This window comes from Pteropus medius, unplaced genomic scaffold, assembly GCF_902729225.1.
Source record: "Pteropus medius unplaced genomic scaffold, Ma_sr-lr_union100, whole genome shotgun sequence".
Classification (NCBI taxonomy): Eukaryota; Metazoa; Chordata; class Mammalia; order Chiroptera; family Pteropodidae; genus Pteropus; species Pteropus medius.
The window spans coordinates 4,718,590-4,740,942 of NW_024347791.1; the positions used below are offsets into that span (position 1 = coordinate 4,718,590).

The window sequence follows — 22,353 nt, forward strand, 5'->3', positions numbered from 1 at the left end:
GAACCCGTTAATCTACGAGAGGTGAGCCATACATATTCCAATTAGGATAAACCCAGACCATGGTTCATTCTTTTTCCCCCAGAATGAATTACGTTCAAAGAAAAAGTTCTTGGGAAGTCTGAAGCCAAACCAACAAAAGAAATAAAAGGCAGAAAACACTAAAAAAATGGAGAATTTTCAGAAATAGGTCCAATAACATGCCCAGACATGAAGCCTGAAGTACACAGGAGGGACGAGTGTGCTGATCTAAAAAGAACATGAAGACTCTTAGGATCTTCATCAACCATAGACACTGAGCACCAACCATAGAGACAACAGGACACGCTTCTGCCCTCAAAGGCTCTGAGAGACAGACCTACCACCAACCGAGGTACTATGGGAAAAAGACTAGAGCGGAGGCGTGCATGGGCTCCTGGGAGTGGCGGGGAGAGTGGGGGGCACACAGCATGGAGAAGCCCATGAAGTCTGCCCGGGAGCTTCAGAGAAGCTTCTCAGGGGAGTTCACACAGGAACAGGGGTCTAGGGGAGCAGACGCCTTACAGCAGAGTTCCAAGAGTGTGGGTTCTGGAGCCCAAATGAATGCACTGGTTGAATCACAGCTGTGCTCCTTACCAGGAGTGTCACCGTAGGTACGTCATTTAGCCTTTCTGTACCTCAGTTTCCTTACAGATGATATGGGAATGGTCATAGTATAATTTTCATAGGCCACTAGAAGATCAAATGAATTAATGATATATGTCCATTTTGGTCCCTAAAATTGCTCAATAAATTACTATTACTGCTGCTGCTGCTGCTATTGCCACTGCTGCTACAATCATCATCATCGTCATCACCATCATCATCATCATCACCATCATCGTCATCACCATCATCATCATCATCACCATCATCGCCATCACCATGCTCCACTGCATTATCACCCAAAATAAATCATCATCATCACCCATCATCATCATCATCATCATCACATCACCATCATCACCATCGCATCATCATCACCATCATCACATCATCACCATCATCATCATCATCACCATCACCATCATCACCATCACCATCATCATCACCATCATCATCATCAGGGAAGGAAATTACAAAGAAGAGCAAAGGCCCAGAGGCACGCGCTGTGCATATCGGTAAGTAGTTGGCGCAAAGGGTGCAAGACGAGAACAGAAGGTACAGAAGGTGGGAGAAGAAGCTGGACTGGGAAGCAGGGTGGACCACAGAGAAATGTGGGCATTGGGCCAAAAAGGATTTGGACTTAAAAACCAAACCTTCACCTTCCAGCTACTGTGTGTCTCTGTCTTCTCCCTTTTACAGCCAAAATTCTAGAAAGAGGTCTTCGGCCACGATCTCCATTTCTTCCTTTCCCTCACTATCTCCATACATTGTTATCTCCATTTTTGCTGAGCGCCCAGCAAGTTCATGTTCATCCTTCAAGGCCCAACTGAAATTTCCCCAGACTCAAAGAAGCAACACACCCTGTACTTAGGAAGCTCCCAGCCCAGAGGGAGATCCCAAGACAACAAGGAAACCAGACCCGGCATGCCTGCTGGGTGCTGAAACAGAAAGGGGTGGGGACCGGGGTGGGGGAGAGGGTCACAAAAGAGGAAGTGGTCCAAGGTGACCTCTCGGGCTGTCCTATCCATATTAGCCAGATGCAGCCAGCCTCCCCCCACAGTCAGCTCAGGAGCAAGAGGAATTAATTAAAATCTGGGGTAGAGAATGTTGGTGCTGAGAGCAGGGCACAGAGGCAGCCATGCTGTCATTAAGGCGCTGTGCATGGTATAGGGTGCACAGAGACAGCATGGCAATGGTTTGGCTCTAACCCTGATAGCATAAGTAAGAAAATCAACTGTTAAAGAGCCACGAAGAAACAAAGGGCAGAATACTCCGCTCATTCACTCCTTCAGTGAGCATCAGCTGAGCACCCACTTGTTGCTAGACGCAGTGCCAGGTAATGGAGATCCGGCAGCAAAACACCGGAAATCCTTGCCATCTTGGTACATGAGTCTTGAAGGAAGTGAGTATGAAAGCCAGGCTAATATCTCAGGGAAAATCCAGAATGGCAGAGGGGACAGTGAGGGTAAAGGCCCTGAGGGGGTGGGCTTGGCTTGCTGGAGGCAGGAGCGGAGAAAGTGAGGGGAAAAGTAGTAGGCAAAAGGGTCAGAAAGGCAGTGAGGGCAGATGGGGTAGCGCCTCATGGGCGACTCGACTCTGGCTTTTACTCTGAGCGAGATGAGAGCCACTGGAGTGTTCTGTGCAGGGAAGGGATGTGATCTGACCTTTTTGGAGGGTCACTCAGGCTCGTGAGTGGAGACCAGACTATAGCGAGTAGCCAGGGTAGAACCCAAGTAGTCATGGTGGAGCTGGTACACAAATGATTTTCAATATAAAGTGGATATAATGCCAATGGAGTTGCTAATCGCACGTAGGATGTAAGAAAAAGAGGGGACCCATGAGTAACTGCAAGGTTTTTGACCTATACAATTGAAAGAATGGATTTATCATTTACTGAAATGGAAATACTACAGGAGGGTTGGGTTTGGGGAAAAGATCAAGAGTTTAGATTTGGTCACATTCAACTGGAGGTACCTGTTTGACACCCAAGTAGAGTCGCTAAGCTGGCTTCCCTCCTCTCTCTCCCCACCTCCTACAAGGTAAAGTCTTGATTAAGCTCCATGGTGGCCTATGTTTCTTTTGGTCTTTCCTCTCCCCCATCACTGGGGAGCACTGTCAAACATCCTTACAGATCCTGGGTTATCTCCTTTGCCCTCCCTCCTCTCCCAGGGTCTGCCTTTATCACATTATACTTACAACTTCCCCATAGAGTCTTGAGCTACATCCATCTCATAAGGGCTTAAGAGGAGAGGAAGACTCATTTTCCTATTTTCCCCATCTCTGCAGTGAGGAGTGCCTGGAGTCCTGCAAGGCTTGTGAACATCTGCTTCAGTCCATGATTCCTCCTAAGGGGTTCAGTAATAAAATGGTATTTTAGACCGCTAGCTAGGTCTTGGGTAGCTGTGGAAATGTCAGAGGTTGGTCAGATTGTGGAGATCATCTGGCCCCTGGGACCATGGGCTGTGACCCTTTGGAAATTTTCTGACAAGCGTCACCCTTGCTCCCTACACAGCAGTGACACTTTTGTGCATAGTGGCATGTGGTGGCGATAAAACTCAGCCCTGGGTATAACTGACAGGGAAGTTGTGTGTTAGAATGTTTTGAGTTAAGAAATGGTCTGACATTTCAATTAACACATGTCAATAGGCCAGGGTAAAATAACGAAGAGGCAGCTTTTTGGAAAATGGAGTCTTGTTCTCTATCAAGGTGCCCATGCATCTTCCTTGAATAACTGCAATCTAAATTAATTTATCCACCCATATATCCAGGTTTTTATATCTAGAGGACCGTCTTTTACTAAACTAAAGGGTAACGAATTATTATTTTTAAAATATGGGTGCCCAGTTGTTCCAGCACCGTTTATTGAAAGGATTATTTTGGCTCCATTGTACTGCTTTTGCTCTTTTCTCAAAGATCAGTTGACTATATTTATGGGGGGAGGGTCTATTTCTGGGCTGTCTATTCCATTTTTTTGATCTACTTGTCTATTCCTTTGCCAACACCACATTGTCTTGATTACTGTAACTTTAAAAAATCAGGTAGTATCAGGTAGGCCCCTAAATCTTCTCCTTCAATAATGTGTTGGTTATTCTGAGTTTTTGCTTCACCATATAAACTATAGAATCAGTTTTTTGGTAGCTACAAAATAACTTGCTGGTATTTTAAGACTGAGTTGAATCTATAAATGAAGTTGGGAAGAAAGGACATCTTGACAATATTGAGTCTTTCTGTCCATGAACATGGAACATCTTTCCATTTGTTTAGTTCTTCCTTGATATCTTTCATCGGATTTTATAGATTTTTTTTTTTGTAGATTCCCTCATATAGATCTTATACAAACTTAGTTATATTTATACCAAAGTATTTAATTTGGGGGGCTACTAACGTAACTGGCATTGTATTTTTAAATTCAAATTCCACTTGTTTATTGCTGGTATAGAGGAAAGCAATTGATTTTTGCCTATTAATCTGCAACCTTCCTATAATTGCTTATTATAGTTCCAGGAGGGTTTTTTTGTTGTTGTTGCTTCTACATAGATGATCATGTTATTTGCAAACAAAGACAGTTTTCTTCCTTCTTTCTAGTCTGTATACCTTTTATTTCCTTTTCTTGCCTTACTGCATTGGCAAGGACTTCCAGTATTGATGTTGAAAAGGAGTGTTGAGAGGGGACATCCTTGCATTGTACCTAATTTTAAAGGGAGAGCTTCAGGCTTCTCACCAGTAAGTAGATGTTAGCTGTAGGTTTTTTTGTAGATTTTTTTTTTTTATCAAGTTGAAGCTCCCCCATTCCTAGTTTACTGAGGTGTTTTTTTTTTTATTTTTTATCATGAATGGGTAGATTTTGTCAAATGCTTTTTATTCACCTATTGATTGGCATAATTTTTCTCCTTTAGGCTGCTGATGTGATGGATTACATTAATTAATTTTTTTAATGTTGAACCACCATTGTACAACTGGAATAAATCCTATTTGGTCATGGGGTATAATGTTTTTTCATAACTGTGGGATTATCTTTACTGATATTTTGTTGAGGATTTTTGCATCTGTGGTCTGCAAACAGACACAGTATGTTTTATATTCTTTTACATTTGTTGAGGGGTGTTTCATGGCTCAGAATATGGACTATCTTGGTAAACGTTCCATGTGAGCTTGAGAAGAATGTGTGTCTGCTGTTGTTGGATGAAGTAGTCTATAGATATCCATTATATCCAGTTGATTGATGGTGTTGTTGAATTAACTATGTCCTTGCTAATTTTCTGACTGCCAGATGTGTCCATTTCTGAAAGAGCGGTGCTGAAGTCTCCAACTCTAATAGTAAATTCACCCATTTCTCCTTTCGATTCTATCAGTTTTTGCCTTTTCTTTTTAAAGGGTATGTTGAGGCTATTTTTAGCTATTTCCCAGGTTAATTTTAATTCTGAATCATTAAGTACCTGAATATGGTTCAAATGGTAAAGGTTATCGCACTAGAAAGGGAAGGAGATGATGGACAGCAGGGGTGGACAGGAGATATCTGTCCATTCAAGGAAACCTCTGCATTCATTATGTAAATATACATATGTGCCCTAACACAAATTTAGCTGTATCCTTCCCTGTCGCCAACTCTCCAGTTCCACTGTGTCTCACTGAGACTCCCTTGAAACACAAATTAATAAATGACTCCTGGGTAGAGTTATTGGTGAAAAGGATAGATTAGAAGTTTTAAAGAAAAGTGTTAATAACACCTTAACACCCTCACTGAAAAATTTTCTGTTAGAGAAATAAAAGGGGCCTCAAAACAGGGAGATTTCATGCCAGCTGTTGGAGCATTTTATGCCAAAGACAAATATTCACACACTTGTCATCCCCAGGATGTCTAGAAGCCACTTCCAGGTAACAGTGAGGGGACCCTCTACAGCAGAAGCCCATGTACCTGGCAGACTTCCAACTGGAAATCTCCTTCCAGTGGAACTTCTTCTGCAGAGTAAGAGCATGAGGATCATCAATATTCATAATAAAGGCCCCCAAGGCCTGTAAGATCCTGAATCATCCAAGAAAGATTAGATCACATTGAACCGAGCTTTAGTGTTAAGTAGATTTAATGGTATTCTACGTCTTCAAAGACTGATTATTTTTAATTTAAACAACCTAGTGACTATAACCTATCACTTACTTGATATGACATAGCGAGGAACTATTTACTCGATGTTTAATAAGTTGAAATACCCTATGGCTGACGGTATATAATGACAGAGGCAAGTGTCTACAGGCGTAGAGATTAGGCTAACATTTTGAGATGTAGCTAAATGCTGCTGTTAATATAGTTTAGATGTTAATGGCACGCACAAGCATAAATCTGCCATTTGCAGCTATGCATGTGTACACCGATACAAATAATTAATAGGGCTTTCACAATCCATCAAAAATACAGCAGGTCCTTGAAAAATGTTTCATTGTCATTCTATTATAATGTTGATGAGATGCCATAGGAACTTACCTCTTGTTTCTATCAATTAGCCTATGGTAAAACTGGTTTCGTTATATGTCCTTTTGCTTAAAGTCGCGGTACCTATCGAGGATGTTAAGTGAGGGTTTACTGTACAAAGATTACTAAATTGGCTTTTAAAAACATTAGAAACCCATTAGGCTAAATTCAGCTGCTGATTACAGAGCAGAGTAAACCACGAGAGGACTCTAAATTCTTGTTTGTTGCGGCTGTCTAACGGTACTGCACTTTCGATAAGGCCTTGGGCCCCTGGCGAAGTGAACACGTGGTCCTTGCTGGTGAAGAGGGGCCCTATCCAGCCATACGCCTCGATAAGAATGCTTCTGGGGAGATGCTCTCTCCTAGCACTGTTCTGGGAGCGCTATCAAAGAATATATGAAACAGCCCTGCTATAACTCAATGCTTCTCAACTTTTTTTCTTTTTTCTTTTTAACTATAGCCCTCTCTTCACCAAGGAGAATTTTATTTCTTTCCATCCTGCCCCCACCCCCACCCCCCGCACCCACCTTATATTCACCACGTCTTTATTTTCTGTATGCCGGAGGCTTTTGGACATCGGGCCTTATTGACTCTGTAGGGACTGCCCCACCGAGGTTAGCCAGTTCCTAGAGAGAGCAAACAACTCGCCAGTGAGTGCACTTTGCAGACGCCAATCAGCCAGTCCTGAGCCCACATTCACAACCACCTCCTTAATCAGGCTCTCAGCTCCAGACCACTATCCACCTGCTCTAATCACTCCTGACCAGGTATCATACAACCAAGGACAGTCCCCACACCTCCCCCTAGCCGTTTAAAATGATTCAAACCAGTCAATCCTAAATCTGCTCGCCCTGCCTCTCCAGCTCCTTCACAGGAAATCACAGTACAGGCTCCTGCCCACAGGTCCCCCTCTTCCTCTGCCTCCTGACGCCCATCCCCCGTGCTTCCTTGTGGCACACCCCCTCATCTTGGGAACTGAGACTAAGGAACTATATTTTCCATGGCAATTGTTTCTTGATCTGTTGACTTCACTGTCCCTCAGATTTTCTATTAATATATTTTTAAAACACCCCACCCCACAAAATTTTCATACCGTAGATGACACACTGTGCATCTGTTTATGTACTGTGCCCTTGGGAGGGTCACAAATTATTGTAATAACTAAAGGTTTTTTAATTTTTTATCTCCCAACAACCATTTTCATCCCTTCATTGCTATTTCGCCCCCATGGAAAACCTGTGGGTTAACCAACCTTCACGGCACATGAGTATAACTTGGGGAGTTGTTAAAAGTACCTACACCAGGTCCCCATCCCAGACCAATGAAACCAGAATCTCTGGGGGGGGGCTCATGTACGGGTGCTTTTCCAACATTCCCCCCGGTGATTCTAAAGTGCATCCGGGTTGAGAACCTCTGAGTTAACCCGAATCACAGTTGCTGCCAAACTCACAGTTCCTCACTCCACCACCCCTGGCCCCGCCACCAAGCCTGGTCCCCACACACCACATTTATTTTTATAGAAGAGAACCACGGGAAAAAAAACAAAAAACAAAAAAACAAATGACTCAGGATTCCATGGCACTTCCGCACTTCTGAAAGTTCTATCCTGTTTGATCCCAGGAATTTGGTATTTAAGTGTAGACATATAATAATTGTTATAGCCACTTGCAGGAAGTTGAACAGTGGCCCCTCAAAAGATATGTCTGTATCCCTGGAACTGTGAATGTGACCCTATTGATTAAAAAGATCTTTGCAGATGTAACGAAGGGTCTCAAAATGAGGTCATCTTGGATTTAGGGTGGGCCTTTGATCCAATGACATATGTCCTTATAATATAAAGGCCGAGGGAGATTTGAGACAGAGACACAGAGACAAGACCATGTGAAGACAGTGGCAGAGACTGGAGTGATGTATCTACAAGCCAAGGAGCACCGAGGACCGGTATCCATCGCCAGAAGCTAGGAGAGAGCACAGCAGATTCAGCCTCAGAGCCTCCAGTAGTAAATAACCCTATCGACACCTTGATTTTGGACTTCTGGCCTCCAGAACTACAAGAGAATACATTTTTTGCTGTTTAAAACCACATGGTTTGTGGTACTTCGCCTCGGCAGCCCTAGGACTGATTTCTCTGTGATTTTAAAAGTCTCTTACCACCTAGACCAAAGTTTTGAGCCCATGACCACTCTCCCCACTGCAATGACTTTCATGGCTTCTCACTGCCTTAGAGGATGAGATTGAATCTTCCTAAGCCGGCATTTAAGCACCTCTGTGACCTTCCTGTAACCTAACTGTCCAATTGAATTTCACACCACTCCCAAAGTGACAGAGGACTCGCTTTCCTAGAAAGGACTCCCGGTTCCTCCCATCTAGAGTGCCCTTCCCTCGGCTTTTACAGGGAGCGACTCCACCTATTCTTCAAGGCACAACTCAAATGCTACCTCCTTCAGCTAACTGCCGCACATTTCCCCAAGCGACCGGGCCTCCCTCTCCTCCCCACAGCAGCGTGACTTATGCAGCTTCCAGGTCCATTCAGCAAATGGCAAGATAATAATAATGATACTGATGAAAAACAACAGTTAGGACTTCGTATGGCAATAAGTGCTTTCCACGTATTAACTACCTTAAACCTTACAAAACTCCTCTGCCGTTGGCATTATTATTGTTACCATTTTACAGATGATGAAACTGAGGCACAGAGAGGACAGGTTGCCTCCCTAAAGTCACACAGCTGGGAAAGGGCAGAGCTGGGACTGGAACTTAGCATGTCTGGCTTCTGAGTTTGTGCTGCTCGGAACGAAAGGCAGGGGCCAAGTCAGGAAAGGAGCCGTGGGCATGTCAAAAACGCCTGGATTTTATGCTAAGATTAACAAAGAGCCACGTAAAGGCTCTTAGGGGAGCAGAGAGATGATCTGGGCTGCGGTCGTCTGGGTGAGAGAAGATGGCAGCTGGGTCCTGGGGCGGAAGTGGCTGGATGGGTGGGAACAGAGCCTCCCAGAGTAAAAAGTCTGCTCGCTGCCTGCATCAGTCACACCTGGGTGCTTGTGAAAAATAATGTGGATCCTCAGACGCAGCCAGGATGGAGGACCCATGGTTTACACAGACCTGTAGTCTCAGTAGGGCAGGGAGATGACTCTTATAGAGTGGGAGTGGCGGGGAAGGTGACAGGCTCACAGCCTTCGGCAACTTGCCCAAGGCCACGCAGCTCATACACGTGGGAATTGGGACTTGAACCAACTTTGTCTCCCAAGTTAAGCACCACACTAATAGTAACCAGAGGTCATAGATGATGGAGAGAAAGCTCAGAAAAGAATCTGAAAGAATCATTCTTAGTTGCCTGGAAGAACCCCCAAGACGACGTAGTGAAAAGTGGATGAAGGCAATGCAGACTGAGTGTGAGCATGCTCCCTCTAGGGAGCCAAGAATTAACCGGAAGGAGGAAGAAGCTCACCAGCCAAGCCAAATCTCAAGGGAGGGGATCCAAATGGTCTTCCCGCACCGGAAGCCACTTGGCCACTCGCTGCACAAGAGCCTGGTCTCAGGCGCAGCAGGCTCCATAACAAAGAAATGGTCCTTGTCTTGTTAGGGTGAATTTGTAAGCCAGTTTGTTAGAAAGTCTTTGTCCGGAGGGCCCGGTTGCTAGTTAGGTGAATATTCTTACTATGTGAAGTTTGCACACACACGTGTATGCACACACATGTATGGGTATACATACACACCCCTCACTCACAGTTGCCCATCTATCCATTTACCATGTGTACGTATGTATGAGAAAAATGACACACTTTGCCTGGGAGAAGTTTCTCAACAGATAGGAATATCCAGTTTGAAAGTTGATGGTCTGTTATTTAGAACCAGTGAGTCATGAAATCACAGACGTTGAAATCTGGGAAGGGTTAGATGCCACAAATTCAGCCCCTCCCTACTGAGAACAAACACTTCCTGAGTACCTACACTATGTGCCAGACCCTGGGCGTGAGGTGGTGAAGCCATGGTCCCTCTTACGAAAGTTTACAGCTAACCCCTTTATCTTAGAAATGAGAAAACAAATGTTTAACCAGAGAGGCTAAATAACTCACTTGAGGTCACACTAATTTGATTTAACTCCATTTCTGGATAATGGAAAAGCACTTCCAGTTCCCGGCAGGAGTTACCAGTTTTGAAAGAATCAGAATGCAATACTAAGTTCTTAACGCTGTGTGTTAGGCAAAATAATGATCCCCCAGGATGCCCACATCCTAATCCCTTGTTAAGTTACATGGCAAGGGAGAAAGGAATTTAGGTAACAGGTGAAATTAAAGTTGCTCATCAGCTGCCTTTAAGAGAAGGAGATGATCCTGGATCACCTGGGTGGGCCCCGTGTAACCACAAGCTCCTTTAAATGGAAGAAGGGAAGGCAGAAGACTCAGTGTCGGAGTGATGGAGCGTGATGAGAAAGACCTGACAGGCCATAGCTGACCTTGATGACGGAAAGAGCCCATGAGCCAAGGAATGGGGGCAGCCTCGAGAAGCTGGAAAAGGCAAGGAAAGGGCTTGATTCTCCCCTCGAGCCACCAGAAAGCTACACAGCTCTGCTGACACTAGATTTTGGCTCTATGAGACTCATTTGGGACTCGGACTTCCAGAATTATAAGAGAACAAATTTACGTTGTTCTAGGCCCCTCAGTTTGTGGTAATCTGTTACAGCAGCCACAGGAAACTAATGCTCCCTATAATTAGGCTGAGCCTTACACAGCTCCTCAGGGTGCTGGGGGCCTGCGGGACTCATTGTGAAATGAACATCACTTTTCTTTCTAGAAATCCAGACATCTCGTTTCACTTTAAAACTTAGGATCTGCTTGCAGTCAGGATGCCTCTCTTCAGCCTTTGCCTTTTTCCCTGTGGGTGAATTCCAGTGTTTAATGCAGAGACAGAGATGGCGAGATGCCATTTTTCATAGCTTTCTTCCTCAGTTCTTCCAGACACTTCTCTCTGCCGCTAGATCACTGTTTCTAGCATTTTATTTTCAGAAACACTCTTGGCATTCATTCCTTGCAGCCCCTTGAAGAAGTGATCTTGTGGCTGGTGCTGCTCTCCTCACGGCCCCAGCCTCCTTTGCTTCCTGTTTCTGCTTGGAGACTGTCTTCTGCTTCGAGGATGTGCTTCAGATTCAAGGCCCTTCCGACGCAGATAGAAAGCAGAGGGCCTTACTGAGAGGGGCCAGGCTCCGTGTTCTGGCGTGAGGAGGGGGATTCACTTCTGCTCAGCAGGTGGGAAAGACCCACTTCCAGAAGAAGGGAGGATGCATCCTGGGGGATGGAGGTGGGTGACAAATGGCTTCTCTGGGGACTCAGAGAATCAGAATATCGATCTTCTGACAGTGAAAAGCTGTCCCTCCTAGCAATGCGAGTGATTTTGAAAAATGCCTTGTCATCCATTATTCAACAAAATATTCACCAAAAATATTCTTAGTGCCAGATTCCGTGCAGGGGACGTGATGTGGCTGCTGCTGTTGCTGCTGCTGCTGATGAAGAAGCAGATGGTGATGATGGTGATGGTGCAAGCTAACGCCCACTATGTGCCAGGCACTGTCCAGAGTACTTGCCATGTACTCACACATTTTATATATTCAGGTGGTGGGCATGAAATATTTGCTAAATTAATAAATTAATGAGTAGAGGATGACTTGGTCCCCACCACCCTCAGTTCATGACTAGGGGCAAGGGTTGGATTAAGCAGAATGAAGGGAAGATGTTAGAGGGGTAAGGGAAATAGAAAGGATAATGTGATCCAGTAAGACAGAACAGTGGTTAGGCGCGTGGGCTTTGGAGCCAGACTGCTGGGTTTAAATCCAGGCTTTGTCACCTATTAACTCTATTAACTCTCTTGACAAATGAATGAATCTCTTGGTGCCTAAGCGTCCTCATCCATAAAGTGGGGTGATAGGAATAGCATAGGGCTGTTGTGTGTGTACCCACACCTGAAGAGTACCTGGTACACACAAGACACTCAATAACCCGTGTTTCTTATTATAAGGTGCTCAGCAGAATTCATCTAAGACACTCAGAGGCAGATTTGGTTGTTTCAGATGCTAATTTTGGCTTCTCTCCCAGTCCAGTTCTCAGCATCTAATCGGGAGTTTTTACTGCCTCCTGGATGCCCAAGTCCTCACTTCTGATCAAAACCTGACTGCCTATTTTCCATTTTCATCTCTCTCCAGCCAAGGAAGACTTCATCAAACAGATGACATTTGAGCTGAGTCTTTAGGAATGCGTGATTTTTAAAAAGGGAAGGAGTTAATAAAAAAGGAAGAAGGATCTGGTCTGGCTAGAGGAGGGAAGTAGGTTAGAGGGGTGCGTCCTGGCGGACGTGCAGGGTAGCTGGCTGTGCCTGGGGATAAGGCGGGAGGCAGAACTCTAGCGGGTAAACCCTTGCTCACCACATCAACATTTTAGAAGTCCAGTGGGGAGCCAGTGAAGTATCCCAGGCTTTATAAACTGTAACTGCTACGCACATCCTCGGGGGGAGATGTCTCTCCTCATGGTGGTTTTAGAACCAGCATAAACAGTAGCTGCAGTACTCATGGCATCGATAGTCAGAGCAGTAATAATAGCAGTAGGAGTGACAGTGGCAGCATTGTGGGAACAGAGCCATCCATCCTCCTCGTCATCGTCATCTTACAGTTAGCTTTCATTTAGTATTTACTAGGCGCTATTCTAAATACTTTGAGTTTTATCTCGTTTAAGCTTCACGATAACCAAAGAAGTAGCTACTGTTATTATCTCCATTCTACAGATGAGAACACAGAGGCAGGGAAGAGTTATGGGACCTGAGCGAAGCGGCCCTGGAACCCAGAGCCCCAGGACCCGGGTGCTTGTAAAAGACTGTGTCAGGCACGGTGAGAAGCTGCCTGGCTTACCCAGTGGGAAGTGGACGTTAGGAGCTGATGCCTCAAATACCAGCTGAAGACAGGAAGGGACTCCCCAAGTTCAAGGGGTATTCACAGAGCAGAGCCCCTGAGAGGTGACTGTGGCAGAGCCTTGGGAGGTGATAATTGAGGGGGGCAGCCAGTTCTAGCCACTTTGATGACTCTCTGGACCCTGTCAGGGATGGGGGGTCCAAGGATGACTGCCCCCCTGTTCTAGTCATACCCAGGCCAAGGCCTACAACTAGCACACAGGAGTAGGCAGAAGCAGGCCTCCTGCAGGCCCTCCACCATCTGGGGCTGGCCTCCTTGGCCATCACTCCAAGCACGTGGGGGTCTGGCCGGGTCCCTGAGTCCTCCATTGCTGCCTGCCTTGAGTCTGGTATACCTGCAGAGCACACAAACAGAGGAATACCACAGCGTGGCTGAGCCAGTGAGCCTGGCTTTCTCCTAAGCCTGGTCCAGCAGGAGGCAATGGCTAAGGCAAAATGTAATTAAACCCCAAGTGCTATTTGGCTCTGCTGCCTGCAAAACATGTCACGTCACCCTTCCACTCCCCCTTCCCAGTCACCAACGGAGAGGTGGCCTTCTTGAGGACAGCTAGAAGTGCAGACACTCCAGAGAGAGGTCCTGGCCACCCCCTGCCTTCCCTTGGGTCCTGAGAAGCGACAACCAGCCTGTTCTCTACCTCTGCATTCCCCCGTTAGCGACAGCTCCCCAGAGTCCCCCCCACAATCCCCTGGCAGGAGGCGGAGTTAAAAGTCCTGTTTTGCAGGCTCCAGGGGACTGCGATGCCATCTTTCCATGCTTTGATTAAGAATGACCCTCGGGGCCCTGCTGTAGGAGAGAGGAGCTCCCCTGATCTGCTGGGTACAGGAAAGGGAGCGGGAGCTGCAGAGGAAAGGAGCTCGGCAGGAAGGGGAGGTGCTGCCTGGGGACAGCTACTGGAGCCCTAGAGAGGTGGCAAGGAGAAGAGGGGGCCCTGCTGGGAATAACCCGGTATTTAGAACAGTGCGGGAGAGGCCCAGGCTTTGAAAACCCACAGGAGAACATGAAAGAGACCCACAGGCAGATTTACTCAGGCGTCTGGTGGACACTCCAATGCCCTCCTAGCTCCTGGCTCCTGCAAGGCCAAGCCTTAGAGCTGGGGTCACTTGACTTCCTGGCCACACCCAGCTCAGGCCAGAGAAGCCTCTGGCCCCTGGCCTTTGGTCAGCTGGCTGAGGGGCTCCCTCTGATTTCTGGTTGGCTCCTTATCCTTGACTTTTTCCAGACTCCTCACCAGTGACTCAGCTCAATATCCTCTGGGCTAGTCCTGACTTTTCTGTCCCAGCCCCCCTTACTGAGGGACCTGGCAGGACGCAGTCTGTAGGCCTAGAGTCCCAGCTGCCTAGCGTTTTCCCAGGGAATCTCACAGTGCTTCTCGGCTCTCTTTTGCTTCCAACCAAGACCCAAGATGCTGTGCTCACGTGCAACCCACATTGTCTGTGCGCTTGGAGCTGGACAGAGCAGGGCCCACCGTGCCCTCTTTTCTTGCTTACTGTGTGGCTTTGGACAAGTCACCTGATCAATCTGAGCCTCGATTCCTCCATCTGTAAAGTGTGGATAGTAATACCTCCCTTTGCAGGCTTGTTGTGAGGTCTAAGAGGGTAACATACTATTTCAGTTTCCTAGAGTTGCCATGACAAAGTACCACAAACTCAGTGGCTTCAACAACAGACATTTATTGCCTCAGTTCTTGAGGCTGGATGCTTGAGGTCAAAGCGCTGGCAGGGCTGGTTCCTTCTGAGTGCTGTGACAGAGAAGCTGTCCCAGGCCTCGCCCCTAGCTTCTGCTGGTTTCCCTGGCATGGAGAAGCCTCACCCGACCTCTGCCTTCATCGTCCCATGGCGTTCTCCCTGGGCGCACGTGTGTCTGCGTCTAAATTACCCTGCTCCTGTGTGACCTCATCTTAACTAATTACATCTGCAATGATCCTAGTTCCAGACAAGGTGTCAGTCTGAGGTTCTGGGGGTCAGGACTTCGGGGAGGAAGACCATTTGACCCATAACATGTACAGAAAGATACTAGGCGTAGGTGGGTTTTCAAGAAACGCCAGACTCTTTTCCTTCCCCAGAAAGGAGGAGCTGTCCTGAGGCTGAGCCGCTCTGCTGATGGGTACAGGTTCTGCTTACTGGGAAAATACTGCTTGCAAGTGTCCTCAGGCACCCGCCTCCGAGCTCTGGCCTGACTTCCCATCGGGGACGCCCTGCCTCACAGGACTTTCCATGTTCCACACCATGTTCCTCTGCATGACAGCTCCCCTGGTCCATCACAGTGAAGGGACAGGGCCAAGGCTCGGCAGGGAAAGGCCAGTCCACTCCCGGTCTTTCTCTGAGAGCTGCCTAAGTCCCCAGGTGACTCCTCTGGGCTGCAGCTTCGCTTTTTCCCTCTGTGTCCTATTATGATGGAAGAGGACTCTCTTCTATATGGCTTGGCCCTGGGGAAGCTCTGCTCATCTCTCCAGCCCTGGGGGTTAACATGCTTCCTGTTTGTCTAATATTCTGATCCTAACAGCAGCACTGGGAAAACAATACCAACTAAACACTGACTCCGGGTGACACTCGTTAGCCCAGGGTTCCTTCTGGGCACGGAGCTCACTCTGCAGCCGCAGCTGGAGGCCGCCAGGTTATCTCCTAGGAAAACAAGTGGTTGCCCGAGGGCACAGAGCTAACAAATAAGCAGGGAAGTCAGCACAAGGTTCTTCCCTGTGGCTGCCCCAAAATGTGCTTGTTTAAACCACAACGCTGTTTTCCTTTGGTTGTGCTGAGTGTGGTTGGTTGGCCTCCTCTAGAAGGACTGGGCAGACCTCTCAGAGGGGAGGATGAAGAGAGGACAGCAAGCAGAGGGGAAGGGGACAGTCTAGGGCTTGGGCACAGGACACCAAAGTGGGAGGAGGTGTGGGCCTGGCTGAAGTTTCTTTCTCTGCGTTTGTGGACAATGGCGCCTGTGCCACTGGTGTTAAGAGAGATAATGGGGTACGGCGGGGAAGGGGCCAGCTTTGGGGCCTGGAAGGGCCATCCTGCCATTCTCTCCACCTTCCCAGGGGACACCCTGGGCAAAGCACTCGTGTCTCTCTGGTCCTCAGCTTCCCCATCTGTAGGACAGAGAGAGGATAAGCACAGGCCACACTTGGGTTGGCAGCATCACCCTCATTTTTCAGATGAGAAAATAGTGTGGGGTCCATAAATGATCATTAGGAGGTTTCAGTCGATGGAGGTGAACATGAAGCATAACAGGAAAGGGGCAGGGTGGGAAGAGAGTCTTTCCATTCTCAAAATCTAAATTCTCATTCAAGGTCTTCAGAAACAGAACTATGTAAATTCTCCTCAGAGAATGGCTCCTTTTTACCACCCTCTCTCCCCAAGGCCCCTGGATGCCAACAGGCTAGCACCACGGCTCTACCCCATTCCTGGATGAAGTGCTTTATCATTAACACTGACAGCTCTGTGGGGGCAAGAACTGGGCTCCATTTAACCGGCAGTGACCGTTCTTAGCTCAGGGTCTGGTACAAAGAGAATGTTTGGCTCATAATGTTTGTTGAATGAATACATGAGTGAATGAGTGAACGACAGAACGAAAGCATTTAAAAGGAAACTGCACACTTCCGGGACCACATTCCCTGCTATTTATTAACATTGTGAGCGGACGTGAAGAACAGAGCTTGAAGACAGGGAGTGTAGACCTGCTCTCATCCACAGGACAACCAAGGTGCTAAGGCAAGGGGCTAAGGAGCTATGCGCCTGAGTGATGAATGAGTGAATGAACCTTGGAGAGCTGGTCTTCTCCTTATCTTTGGTCTTGGAGGCAGGTTGATTCCTCGGCCACAGAGGCCCCCGACTCAGATGTATAGTGTTATTATGCAACAATGACCCCCAGCAGGCTCTGGAGTCAGGTAGCTCTCAGTTCGAATCCTGACTGCGCCTCTCACAAGCTGTGTGGTCTTGGCCAGTGATTCCGTCTCTCTGAGCCTCTTTCCTCATCTATAAAAGGGACCTATCAACAGCTCAGGGTGATTGTGAAAAACGAACGATGTGAGGCGAGCTTTTATTTAAAAGCTCCTAGTGCAGTCCTGGAAAAAGTGCATGTGGCTAATAACGTGACAGTGACTTTTCTCCCCTCGTCCTTGTTGAAGCAAATTGCTCTGTCCAACCATGCCTGTTTCTTCCTCTACGAAGTATGGCCAGTGATACCTGGCCAGCCTCCCTCAAAGGACTGTTGTGAAGAGATAAAGAAAATGGAAGAGCTTTATGAACATAAATGCACCAAGAGAAAGGGCTGTTTTCATTTTGCAGTTAACTCCTTTGGGTGTTTGTTCCAATTTGATTCCTAAGGCTGTTACTGCTTCCTGGGTTGGCTTCCTCCTGGTGAATATCCACATCTCTCTCTCCTGGACACTATCATTTCTGATCTTATAGCCTGAGAAGTCCGGAGGCAGTACTATGACACCACCTGCTCCCATTCCTCCAGTCTGGATGGAATAATATTCTTATCAAAGTGGATAGAAGATACTCTCTCCAATCCATTCTATCCAACAGCCATCACCAGTTTCAGTGATGACAGTCAGGCCGGCTCTATGTCTGGGTAGCTGGAGCAAAGTATGATTAAAAAGTCTATGCAACGAGACCCTTCTATGAGTGGATCTCACTTTTGCAATGGGCCTATAATTCCCTAATTGTTGCATATAAATGTAATTTTTGTCAAATTATATTTTAAATACCTAAGGGTACCTCCTTACATCATGAAGCCCTACAACACATCTTTAAAAATATTTTTTTAAGGGTCAATGGCATGGTTTATTAAACTATTCCATTATTCAGGGACATTCAAGTTGCTTTCACTTGGGGATTATTGTAAGATGATGATGATGATGATGATGATAATGTGAGGTTCGTGGATATCAACATATACGTAGCTTCTGTGAAATCTGTATTAATCTGAGGATGGATTCCTAAAAGTTGAAGCACTGGATTGGAGTAAGAACCACTTCTGAAATGGCTTTTGACATGTATTGCCAAATTAGTTTTCTAAAGATTGTGCCCCAAGTAATACACATAAGTGCCAATTGCACCATGCCTTCACCAGCATTAAGTATTATTAAGACAGCCAGATATCAAGCCAAATAGCATGTTGGGAATAGAAGTACACTTCACAAGGAGAGCTTGAAATGACTTTTTATTTCTTCTTGGAAATCATAGTCATTTTTGATTTTTCTTTCTTTCTTAAACCCAGATTTCTTTTCTTTTCTTTTTTTTTTTTTTATGCTACAGCACCTGGTCTTCCTAGGTGGTCTCCCATCCAAGTACTAACCAGGCCCGACCCTGCTTAGTTTCCAAGATCAGACATCAGACTTGTTCAGGGTGGCATGGCCGTAGACCATGGACCATGGCTCTATTGGGGTGCGAACCCAGGACCTTTTGTGTGTAAAGCAGACACATGCTAACCGCTACACTATAGAACCACGTCCCAGATTTCAAACATTTACCAAGTCTTTAGATTTCTTCATTCCTAAGTTCTCATACATTTTTTCCATCCCTGTAGGTTTCTCCTTAGTTCAGCCCCTTAACATCTCCCTAGTGTCCTGCTCTAACGACCTTTCTGAAGGTCTGCCTTGACTTTCACTCTCACCTCTGGGTTATCCTGTCCAATTCCTCTTTTAAAAACAAAGTTTTGGATGGTGGTGACAGCTGCACACCAATGTCAAGGTACTTAATGGTAGTAATGTGTATATTTTAAAAACGGTTAAAATGGTAAATGTTGTTATGTGGTCTTACCACACTTAACACACACACACACACACACACACACACACACACACACACACACACACAGAGAAAACAAATGGCTCCCTGCATCTACCAGACACAAGTTCAAAGTGTTCAGCCTTGGCTTTTAAGCTTCTCCACAATCATAACAAAACCACAGTAATCACAACGCAACCATAGTAATCATAACTTAACACTGAGCTAATATCACGCTAAGCCATTTATAGGCCTCGTCTTGGTTGACCCTCACACTGTTCCTGTAAAATAGACATTATTATTATTCCCACATTCAGATGATGAAATCAGGGCATGAAGAGATTTTTTGTTTTCCTTTTAAAATCAACTTTCTCGTGGTACAATTTACATACAATAAAACATCCATTTTTAAGTGGACAGTTTGTTGAGTTTTCACAAATGTCCAACCTGTGTAACTAAGACCTTGATCAAGTCCTAGTACATTTTCATCATCCACCAAGAGCCAAGGGCACACTATCAGCAAAGGGAGTGGCTAGGAGTTAAATCCAGGCCTGACTCTAGAACTAAACTCTTGGCCACTCTGACCCTGCAAATCTCCCATCACCAGCTGTACTGCCTCACATGTGTCCCCTTGAAGCCAGCCCCTTGTACTGGAACCATACTTTCCACCTGCCACCGCTGCACCTTTGTAAAGTGTCCCATGCTGGGATGCCTGAATACAGAATACGGAATACCATCCCTCCTTCAGCCTTACCAAATCCCACCCCTCCCTGAGAGCTTAGCTTCAGCCTTTTCTCCTCCGGGAAGTCTTTCAGCCCTGACCCAGCCGACCCGAGGGCGGGCCTCCTCTCCTCTGAATGCTTTGTTATCTGCGTCACCCTCGGATGCTGCTGAAATACTCAGTTGATGGTGATCAAATACCATTTGTACTTTGGTGATCCAAAAAAAACTGTTCTTCCCGTCTAATGGACCAGATGATCCCTGAGAGTCTCTCTGACAATGACTGTGATTTCGTGACTGCAAAAATGTAGCTGGGGTCTTTGTCAATCAATGATCTTCCTCAAAGATCAACCCCGCTGGAATGAAAGGGGGTTGAATTATATGTGCTGAAATATTTCAAGGTTCTGGCAGAATTTATGCTGATCTACTCCTTAAGTGCAATCACTGAAAAGGTGGCCAAGTCACGTTAAACACCAATGAACACAGCAGGTAACGTCCTTCCCTATTCGGAGGAACGCCTCCCGGCCAAGTTAAACAGACCCCAGAACAGAGGATTAGCTGACCTTTTCCTATCGGCAGTCTGGAAGGTAGAGGCCTTGTGTCTTAGCAGCCAATACTGTGTAGAAATAATGAGCTGAAGGCACGAAGGACAGGAAGAGCACGAGAAAGCCAAAACAGCTTCCTGCACCCGGAAAATCCCTTCCTTCTTCATCCATTTGCTGACCCCAGTTCTTTGAGGCAGGCTCAGTGCTAAGGCACAGGGGGTCTGGCGATCAATGAAATGATCTCCCCGGACTCGAGGGGCTCCCAGTAAGTGACCCCACTTCAGCCTTTAGCTACTGAGAATCTGCTATGTTCCAGGCACCAGGTTGGGGTGAGGAGAGAATTTCTGCCCTACAGGAAAAACGGGAGAAGAGAGAGACTTGGGTATACCTCATATAACACAATGGAATCTGGGCTGGGCAACAGTCCTTGCTCTTCATCTGTAAAATGGGGATAATAACAGCATTTAATGGCAAAATGATGAATGGACTGGCCTTTGAAGACAGACTTCCTGGGTTCAAACTCCATCTCACCTATGTACTTGCTGTGTGACTGTGGAAAGTTACTTAACCTCTCTGTGCCTTGGTTTCCCTCATCCATTAACTCTACTAAGAGCTGCTGTGAAGGTTAAATTCCTTAGGCCATGTGACAACGCTTAGAACAGTGTCTGGTCCACGGCGTTCTAAAAACATCAGTGATTATTTTCTATTCACCATTTAAGAGAGTAGATATATTAAGTCATTTTTTTTTCAGATTATCCACACAGACTTTTTTTTTTCATGAAAATAATTCTGATCACAGTTTTGTGCAGTCCTAGAAATACTGCTTTCTAGAGAAAGTTATGTTATGTGTCAAGAAACTAAAAAAAAGAAAGAAAACAACAGTCTCATGTATTGCCCTACACGTGCAATCCCTCTCGGGCTGGTAGAGTGGCTGACTTGTCTGCAAGGTTGGGTTATTCATTTCACAAGTTCAAACCTTCTGCTATGTTCATTGTTTTGGCCTACAATGTGCGTAAACATACACAGAGACACACACGGACAGACATGCCCAGAGTCCCCCAGAGAGCTTCCCTCTCAAGAGGCATTAAAGAAAGAGCTTCTACATGAACCTGATGACATTGTCAGGGTCCCTGGATCCAGCTGTGTCTGAAGCTAGAACCCTGGATGTTCTGGATACCGTATAAAACACTTGGCTGGATCCAGTCTGAGGAGGATTTCCTGCCACTTGCCAGAAGAGTCTACGCAGATACACAGCTACAGCCTTGGGCAAGTCGGTTCACCTCCCTTGGTTATAGTGCCTTCTTCTCTGAACATGGAGCAGGGGGACCCAATGACCTCCCAGGTCCCTTCCAGCTCTGTGCTGTGAGTCTGTTCAGAGGGCCACCACCAGTGGCCCAAGTCCTGAGTTCCTACTAGTAAAGGGGAGATGCACCGTGGTGTCCAGAGGGACCCAGGCCAAGTGGATGCTGAGCAGGGTCTCTTGGGTCAGGCCTGGGTCCTGCCTGCATGGTCCCTTTTTGTACTGAGGGTTAATGGATATCACAAAACATTCTAGGCACCTGTTCACCATACTTAAGTCTGTCACTCCACAGGAGGCCAATTAGCCCTCAGTTTCTTCTGGAAGCTTAGCAGAAGGCATGAACCCAGTGGTCCTGTGCATATTTACAAGGCAAGACTTCTTTTTCTCTAAAGCTGGGTTTCTCATCCTCAACACTAGTGACATTGTGGGTCAGATAATTCTTGTCATTGGGGGGCCGTTCTGTGCTTTTTAGAATGTTTGGTAGCATCCTTGGTCTCTAGCCATGAGATGCCAATAGCACTGTCACCCCTACTTGTGACAGCCCCCAAATGTGTCCAGACATTGTCACATGTTCTCGGGGGGAGCAAAATAACCCCCTGGTCAAAACCATTGCTCTAAAGAATGTTGATAGCCCAGAGAACAATACTCGGCTTCTAAGCCTGAAGTGTTCATTTTACCTCTATCCTTCCCTCTTCCCAGCAAAATGAATCAAATCAAATCAAATCAAATCAATCAGTCAATCAGTCAGTCAATCAATTAATCCTTTTTCTTCCCTTTCCCATTGCTTTTGGCTTCCAGGCATTGCTCCTGCAGAATCCTGGGCTTATGATGCCTGATGCATTGCCGTAGTTTGTCATTGTTTTTGTGGTGATGGCTTCCTCTAAGAAGCTGATGCAGTGACCATTTCTCAAGTGAAATGCCACTTGTGCACATGCTCACAGGACACACACGTGCACACACACACACACACACACACACACACACACACACACTACTCTGCTACAATTGTGCCTACAATG

General features: G+C 46.3%; 1 protein-coding gene and 1 pseudogene across 3 annotated transcripts in view; both read right to left on the reverse strand.

Annotated features, from left to right (window-relative positions):
- Positions 1–22,353, reverse strand: part of ABTB3 (ankyrin repeat and BTB domain containing 3) — a 320,752-nt gene that overhangs the window by 106,063 nt on the left and 192,336 nt on the right. The window lies entirely within an intron of this gene.
- Positions 18,290–18,405, reverse strand: LOC120615268 (uncharacterized; annotated as a pseudogene).